Source organism: Sus scrofa, chromosome 7 (assembly GCF_054392235.1).
Source record: "Sus scrofa isolate SSC_HxYL_T2T_F1_AM1 chromosome 7, Sscrofa_HxYL_maternal_Yorkshire_Landrace_v2.0, whole genome shotgun sequence".
NCBI classification, from domain to species: domain Eukaryota; kingdom Metazoa; phylum Chordata; class Mammalia; order Artiodactyla; family Suidae; genus Sus; species Sus scrofa.
The window spans coordinates 122,622,216-122,630,928 of record NC_139389.1 but is presented as its reverse complement, the minus strand read 5'-3'; the positions used below and the strand labels follow the sequence as shown (position 1 = coordinate 122,630,928).

General features: G+C 44.8%; 1 long non-coding RNA gene across 1 annotated transcript; it reads right to left on the bottom strand.

The window, feature by feature from the left end:
* Nucleotides 1-309: 309 nt before the first annotated feature.
* On the bottom strand, nt 310-5,345 carry LOC146401883 (uncharacterized). The gene is made up of 2 exons (XR_014811499.1): nt 5,254-5,345; nt 310-4,651 (listed from the first exon to the last, which is right to left on the bottom strand). It is a non-coding gene; the product is annotated as an uncharacterized LOC146401883 (long non-coding RNA).
* Between the last annotated feature and the right edge of the window lie 3,368 nt (nt 5,346-8,713).

Here is an 8,713-nt window from a genome sequence, read left to right as displayed (position 1 = left end):
ACCCTCTCCTCAGGCTCTGTATCTGGGGAAACCTGCCTAAGACAGATGGTGCCATAAGAAGTTGCAGGAAGCTGGCTTTAAGGATGGGATTCTGGATGTAGCTCACTCACCAGCAAGATGAAAATGGAGATCCCATCCCTGGTGGTAGGTGACATTCTATATCTTTTTTTTTCTCTGTATTTGTTAGAACATCAGCATATCTTTATTTTATACACAATAAAATTATATATAAGGATTTATCTGATGTTACTTACATAGGACATATATATGACAAACCTCTAATCAGTAGTATATGATGAAACATCAAGAAAGCAGAATATTTTTTATGTACCAAGCATTAATTATGGCATTCTACACCATCTCTAGCTTTTGAGAAATACAGAGGAAATAACAATTATAACAATTATGTAATTGGGTGGAACTGGGCTTGAGCAGTTCCAGAACACACAAGTAAATTGCATAAAGCAGGGGCCCAGGCCCTGTTATCCACCAAGCAAAGCATCTTCTCAGCTCACACTTATGACCTCATGGAGTATCCACTATGACAAGCTGTACAGGAAAGATCCCAAATTTGGTTCATAGATGGGTTAACTCCGTATATTGTGTAAACTGAAAACGGACAGGTGCATTATAGCATCCCCCCTCACCACCAGAGGTGGCTCTGAAGAAACCAAGGATGATAAATCATTGTAATAGGCATGGCCCCTGGAGATCCAATTTGTGTGGAGGGAGAGGTGGCCCCAGCTAAAGATATAGATGAACTCATGAGCCATGGAAACTGACACACTGGTTGGTCATGCGGATGGAGGAGCACAGCTGAAAGATGGGGGACAAGGAGGTTTAGGGAAAGAGGATCTATGGGAGTGAGGATATTTGCACTTTATATCCATGCCTACCAGAGGGCATTCACTGCAGAAGAGGCATTAAGCAAACCAGTGAGCAGGGCATCATCTAGCCATTGCCATTGACGAATATCCAACCCATCAGAAATTGACTCTGAACCCCATAATAGGACCATTCCTTGAGGAGACCAACCAGAGACTTGATGGCAAGTTAAATACATAAGATTCCCTTTCACCCTGGAAATGGCAGCATCTTGTTCTGAGATTGCTGCAAATTCATTGTACATATTTCCCTTACCTGCCTGTAGTATTGTGGCAAGACTCATTCTCTGAGGTCTCAAAAAGTCTGAAATATGGACACAGAATCTCACAAAACCTTTTTGGCCCCAAAGAGGTATGGTAATGGACAAATGACTGGGGGATCCATGGATTCCTCAACCTAACCCACCATTCTAGTCTGATCTATTGTAACCACCTTCTGAAGGCAGAAGATGGCACTAACTAAGAAAGGATACCCCGTGAGGTTGGGGCACCATCCTTCATGAGGCAGCATGTGCCCTAAACTGAGAGCCATTATTTTGTGTTGTGTCTCCAGGGACTTGAATACACAGGTTCAGGAACCAAGAGGTAGAAAGCGAAGGAGCCTGGCTCACTGCCACTCTCAGGGACCTTTTTTGTTAACGCATCCTTCCTGTCCTCACAACCCCAGGGCATTGGGCCTAGAGGTTCATGCCAGGGAACACAGAGGAAGAGTCCCACTAAACTTAAAAACTACTGCTGCAGTCCTCTTATTTTGGACTCTCTGTGGGCAGAGAAATCTATGATCATGCTGGCAGAGGCAACTGACCCTGATCATCACGGGAAGGCAGGGCTGCTGTTACATAACCAGGGGAGGAATACATACGGCACTCAGCTGATCTGCCAGAGTGTCTCTTGCTACTTCCAAGCCCAGTTTTAACTCAAAATAGGCAGTGACAGCAACCACTTCCTAAAAGAGACCTGGCAGCAAGGAGCTCAGCCCCCTAAGTGTGAAAATTGCGGCCCCTCCAGGCAACCCCCCTAGACTAGCAAAAGGGCTAGTGGAGGATGAGGGGAATACAGAATAGATGGTAAAGAAGAGAGATGACGATTTTTAGTTATAACCTTGGGACCAGCTGCAGGGGCAAGAGCTATAGTTTGTCCCACTAGATTTGTGACCAGTTAGAATCTTGAATAAGCTGGGACAAGATGGAAACTTAACCAGGGAACATGTGAATCTGAATGCTGCAAGGGGTGGACTGTAGTGTATGCTTTTGGTACTTTGCCCAAACCCTCTCAGACCCCCTTTACTTGTTCACTGTCCCCATCCTCTAGCTTCTGGGTGCTTCTCTCCTAATGGTTCACACCTCCAGCTTTCAAAGAACTACCCTTAATCTATTAGAGTCCCTTCACCTAGACTCACCCTGGAAGTGTTGGGTGTTCAGGAAGGCCCATCGCCAGGGGCTGGTAAGAGCAGGGGTATAAAAACCCAGCTCCCTTGCTTCAGGGCCGAGCAACTCTCTGTGTAATTTGTGCCCCACAGCTGCCTCTGGATCAAGCTGAGGCTGGAACTTGACCTTACATTCCTGCCTTGCTTGCCTTATCCTCCTGCCCTATTCCGCTTCCCTTATTTGTGTCTTCTGGAAGCTTGTCCTTAATAAATTACTTGCACAATCAAGAATCAAGACAAAACAAGACAGTTTCCTAATAGCAAATAAACTCTCTGTGCACAGGCACTGTTTGGGGGGGGGGAAATCTTTTAATCTCCCACAATACGTAGCCCACCATGGGATACACACAACAAGTTGATCTGGATTTTGGCAAATTCTTTGGTTTAGATTCTCTTCCTTTAGTAAGAATCTGAGAACCCTAAGTCGCAACTCCCTTACTACATTACAGACTGGGACATCTGTAAATTATCGATGATAAATCAGTGTAAACTGTATGTGCCAGGTTTTCTGGACAACCTCGATTTCAGCTTCTCCATCTCCTTGTCAGACCATTTCCAGTCAGCGTGTCCCAGTTGGTGTGTTGGTTGGATAGCAAAGGACGGGACGATGGGCTAGCCAAGAGGCAGCTGACGGAGGACACTTAACTATTTAAAAAAAAAAGCAGGGACCTTGAAGTTAAGCAAGACTGGACATCAAATTCTGGCTCCACGCCAACCGGTTTTCCGACCGTAGCCACATTTTATTCATGTTCAAATGAAGGTACTAGCTCCTGCTTCACAGCACAGAAAATGAGTTCATGTATGCCAAGTGCTTAACATTGCTCCTCGACCTAGTAAAGCTCAAAAAAGGGTTCCTTTCAGAAGGCGGATAAAGGTCCTCAGCGGAGTTTGGGGACGTCACTGTCCTTACACAGCCAGTCCCGGGAGAGGCAATGCCGAAGTGTTTCCGTTCGTTTCTCCTCTGCGGGCACAGGACACAAGCCAAAGGAAGAGAGGACGTCTTCCCGGCCGGAAGGGTCGACCTCAAAGGAGGACGGCCCGGGCCCCTGGGCCACCATGTAGCTCCTCGCCCGCCGCTCCGACCCTCCCCCACTTCCCTCCGGGCTGGGCTGAAGTAGGTGAAGGGTGGAAGCCTAGAGACTGCGCCGCGGAGGCGGAAGGCCGCCGCCGGTTTCCTAGCAACGGCCGCCCCGCCCCATCCCACCCTGCGTGGCGCGGCGGCGCCGGGAAGCGGGGGCGGGCCGCCGTTGCTATGGTAGCGCGTCCGCCCCGCCGGACGCCGGCGGAACCTGCAGGAAGCTGGGGCTCTGGGCCCCGCGTGAGCTGCGGGGCGACCTTCCCCCACCCCACCGCCAGCTCCAGCTCCCTCGTGAGCTGCTCCAGCTTCGGTCCGGCGGGGACCTGCGCCATCTGTAAGCGTGGCCGCCGGGCTGCAAGGCCGCTTGGTCCCCACTCGCTTCCCAGCCGCCTGGGCCAGCTAACGGCCTGGCTGTCTCGTGAGGACAGAGTTGGTCATCCGGGCCAGGTCTAGGCTGAATTAACTGTTTTGGAATTTCATTGGACCTTTTTTCCTCTACCGTTGCAAGAGACACGTACATGTGTGTACACACACACACACACACACCCAGGGTCCCGTTCTTTTCTATCAAGTGTTTCACCTGAAGGATCTTTAATCTTGGAAAGAGAATATGCAGAAAACAGAGCGGCTTCCAAAATTAGCCTTTTAAAACGACACTACAAATAAGTATCATATTTCATGAGGCCCATTTTAAACTGAAAATGCCCATGGCTGGAAGGGTATTCTGGATTCTGGACTTGAATTTGCATTCTGCTGAATTCCTCTCTGCAATGATCTGCGTTTGGGCAATTCAGTTGTGGGGTATTAAATTTAAACGTATTCGCCTCTAGCTAGTGTTGTGTGTTCTGATTGCTCTGTTAAAGGACCCACTCACAGAGACAAAGCCACATGCTTCTCAGTCATCCTCCGGCTAGAGAGTATTTTTAAAAGGGGCGGAGTCAGCCACGTGTTTGTGAGTTTAATCAAATTGACAAGGGCTCTGAGCGAGAAAAGCTTGCTATCTAATGGCAAGACAGCGTTAGGTACATAGAGATGTGTTCTTTTTGAACTTACTTGAATTAGAGCTTTTCAAATAGAATCTTCTCTTGCATATATTTTTCTCGATATGCTGCAAGTGGAAAATTTAAATCAAAAATCCTATTTCGTATATTCATTTTTATGGTAAATGTGTCTAGGCTGAGATTACACATTTTCCTGATCAACGAGGAAATGCGCCGCAATCACTGTGAATTGAGCACCTTGCTGATTGAGCAACACTTGAACCTGGAGGCAAGAACGATCATAATCTCAGAATGAGAATCCTCCACAGTATATTTCACAAGCGTATTCACAGCTAACCTTTTTCTACCCTAAAGGATCATTCACTTGGAACTTTTTTATTTTGCATTTTGCCGGAATGCTTCATCTCTTAGAAAGCCACTTTCACATACTTTTTCACTTGGAAATGTAATTGTGTTGGGCAAATGATCATATAATTTATATTTGTGTGTAAATATGTGTGTTTCTGTATTTTTCCCTGGTGTCAAAACAGAACTTTTATTTCACATGGTGAAGAGTAGAGGATAAATTCTGAAAGCTAGATCAAGGATCTGAAAATAATGGTTTTATGTTTAGCACTAACTGAAGAAAAAAGAAGGTATAACACTATGCAGACCTAAGTACTTTTTTGTGCATAAGGCAAATTGCTAAATCTGCTTCAAATTTGGTAAAGTGTTAGTAGAAACAATAACAGTGTATTTTATAATAAAATATTAGCATTTGCAAACATTAGTTCTTCTTTGGTAATTTTCACTGATAATTAAATTCATTTGCTATCTTCAAGTTCTTTTCACATAAGTTATTCATCAGAGTGAGCATAGACCAACCTGATTGCAAGATCTTGGTCAGAGGCGTTCCTTCCTACTCTGGGACAGTGTGTTGGGAATCCGAGCGCAATGACTCAGATTGCCGTGGAGGCACTGTTCGATCCCCTGCCCAGGGCGGTGGGTTAAAGGATCCAGCGTTGCCACAGCTGTGGTGTAGATTGCAGCTTGATCCTTGGCCTGGGAACTTCCAAGTGCCACAGGTGAGGCCATAAAAAAAGAAAAAGATCTTTTTATGCCTGGCATGGCAAATAGAACTGACCAGATCAGCTATTTAACTGGTTGGTTATTCTCTATACATAGGAAGAGGTTTAGTTACACCTGTGAGTTAGCCTAACCTTCACTCCTTAAAATTCATTGACCACTTTGGAGAGTTAAATAGGACTTACTGCCTGCCCTACTTTATTAGGAATATGTGACTGTTAAGACTCTCATTAGGCTAAATCATCTCCATGTAGCCATTCCGGTTAGTTCCCAGTATTACAAGGTTTCTACCTTATCATTTATGGTTATTGTTTCCTTAGGAGCCTAGTATTTATCACACAAAATATCCGTGCTTACCTTTCATCTTTTCCAAATAATCAGTGACCTTAAGCTTTGAGCATCTTATCCGTATTCCTGACTACCAGCCTCTTATCTAATCCTGAATTAAACTTGATTGACTGCTTTATCTATGCTACTTTAATCTTTTAGAAGCTTATCATAATATGGGCTCTTTAATGAAATATTTTGTCCTCATAATAAACTGACCTTTCACATTTTTCCATATTTCTCTACCTTTGCTCATTTCCCTGTATACCTTTTCCCTTCTTTAAGTATTCATGTTTCCCGCTTTCATCATCCAATGAAACAAACCAAAATGCTTGCTTGTTTCTACAGCAATGACTGTTTTACCGCAGTGTTCTTTCGTTCTTTTTGTCTTATGTTTAGCTTTCCTGATCTCAGGAAAATAGACATGCATCAGTTGCTTGAAGATTTCCCCCATCCTGAAATCTTAAAATAATTTTCCCATCCAGCTTCAAGTCCACTTAATATTCTCAAATCATTCCACTGGATTTGAAGAGGCAATAGAGAATAGTGGTTAAGAGACAAGACTCAGAACTCAGACGAGGATTCAAGTCCAGGTTGTAACATTTTAATCAAGTTTTTTTTTAAAAGCTTTCCAGGCCTCAGTTTCCTCGTTTGTAAAATGGAGATGATAGCACTTAGTTCATTAGGTTTGGGGATTTTTAAGGATTACATGGCATCATTTTTTTTTCTTCTCTCTTTAGGGCTGCCCCTGAGGCATATGCAAATTCCCAGGCTAGGGTTCTAATCAGAGCTGCAGCTGCCAGCCTACACCACAGCCACCGCCATGCAAGATCCAAGCCACGTCTGTAACCTACACTGCAGTTTGCAGCAACACCAGATCCTTAACCCACTGAGGGAGCCCAGGGGTCGAACCTGAATCCTCATGGATACTAGTAGTGTTCTTAATCCACTGAGCCACAAAGGGAACTCTTAAATAACACTGTTAACTCGAAGCTCTTAGCATACAAGCAACACTCAAAATGATGTTAGCAGCAGCAGTCATCATGGTTATTGTTATTGATATTAAAACATTGTTTCCACGGTCACTAAGAAACTTAGCCTGAATTAGTTTATTTAGACTATTCACAAGAGACAGGATCCTGAGAGTTTATAAAACAGACATTTTGGTTCAGGAGGGAAGGAATAGAGAGAGAAGGGGCAAGTCCAGATACCTATATAGGGCTAGTGACTGCACATAGGCACCTTGTTAACCTTTCTGAACCCAACCGCTCCTTGACCATGCCTGCTGGTAGAACCCATGCAGCCTAGAAGTGAACCTGAGATTGTGCAAGTGCATGGTGAGAATTTACATTATATCCAGAACTTTAGGGTACCCTCCTTCACTGTGATGGGAATGTACATCGGTGCAACCACTATGGCAAACAGTACGGAGATACCTCAGAAAACTAAATATAGAACTACCATATGATCCAGCAATCCCACTTCTGGGCACATATCCGGACAAAACATTCATTCAAAAAGATACGTGTAGGGAGTTCCCTTCGTGGCACAGTGGTTAACGAATCCGACTAGGAACCATGAGGTTTTGGATTCGATCCCTGGCCTTGCTCATGGGTTAAGGATCCAGCATTGCCATGAGCTGTGGTGTATGTCACAGACGCAGCTCAGATCCTGCATTGCTGTGGCTCTGATGTAGGCCAGTGGCTACAGCTCCGATTGGACCCCTAGCCTGGGAACCTCCATATGCCACGAGAGTGGCCCAAGAAATGGCAAAAGGACAAAAAAAAAAAAAAAGGTACGTGTACCCCTATGTTCATAGCAGCAAGCACTGTTCACAACAGTCAAGACATGGAAACAACCTAAATGTCCATTGAAAGATGAATTGATTAAGAAGATGTGGTATATCTACATAATGGAATATTACTCAGCCATAAGAAAGATAAACTAATGCCATGTGCAGCTACACAGATGGAATTAGAGATACTCACACTAAGTGAAGTAAGCAGAAAGAAAAAGACAAATACCATATGATATCATTTATTGTGGAATCTAAAATATGGCACACATGATTCTAGCTACCACACAGAAACAGATCATGGCCAAGGAGAGCAGGCTTGTGGTTCCCAGGGAGGAGGGGGGAAGGGAGTGGGATGGATGGGCCGTTCAGGGTTTTGGGATATAAACTGTTGCATTTGGAATGAATGGGCAATGGGACCCTACTTTTCAGCACAGGAACTGGGTGTGACTGGGTCACTTTGCTGTACACAAGAAATTGAGGAAACATTATAAATCAACTATACTTTAATAAAAAAAGTTTAAATTAGTTAAATTATATCTAGAACTTTGCTTCGAGGAAGTCTACAAAATGAGTCTGAGGGGTTCCCCCCTCTGCAGTCAAGGAAGGCCTATGAAAAAGAGGTTAGAACAGCTATTGAGCACCAGTCCACCTGGCCTCTACTCTTCTTCCCAAATGTAAGCTTCCACATAGCAGCAAGAACAGCAGCTCCTCCCTCACTTGCAGATGCACTTGCCCTCTCCCCAGGGGGAGGCCAACGCTTCTCTGTATCTTTGTGGGGAACGTTCCCTTTGTCTATGGCTCAGTCACAATCCAGTCCTCCTGGTCCGCAGCCTCTGGGGCTGAACTGCAAAGACAATCATGTCCTTCAAACCCTTTAGAAAACACTAGAGCCCAAGGAGAAGGGGGAAAAAGGAAAGGGATCAATATATGTAAATGATACACGAAGAACGAAAAAAAAGTGACAGCTACTAAGACCCTCGGTTTTGCTTCTGGTCACAAGCCCATGGTTGGTATTCACAGTTTCCTCCCTCTGCGACCCACTCCATGGGGTCTGGGCTCCCAGGAGCTTTGCTTGGTGGCCAGGCTTCTTCCCCTAGAAGAACCATCAAGGAACCGGATTCCATTTGTTTCTCT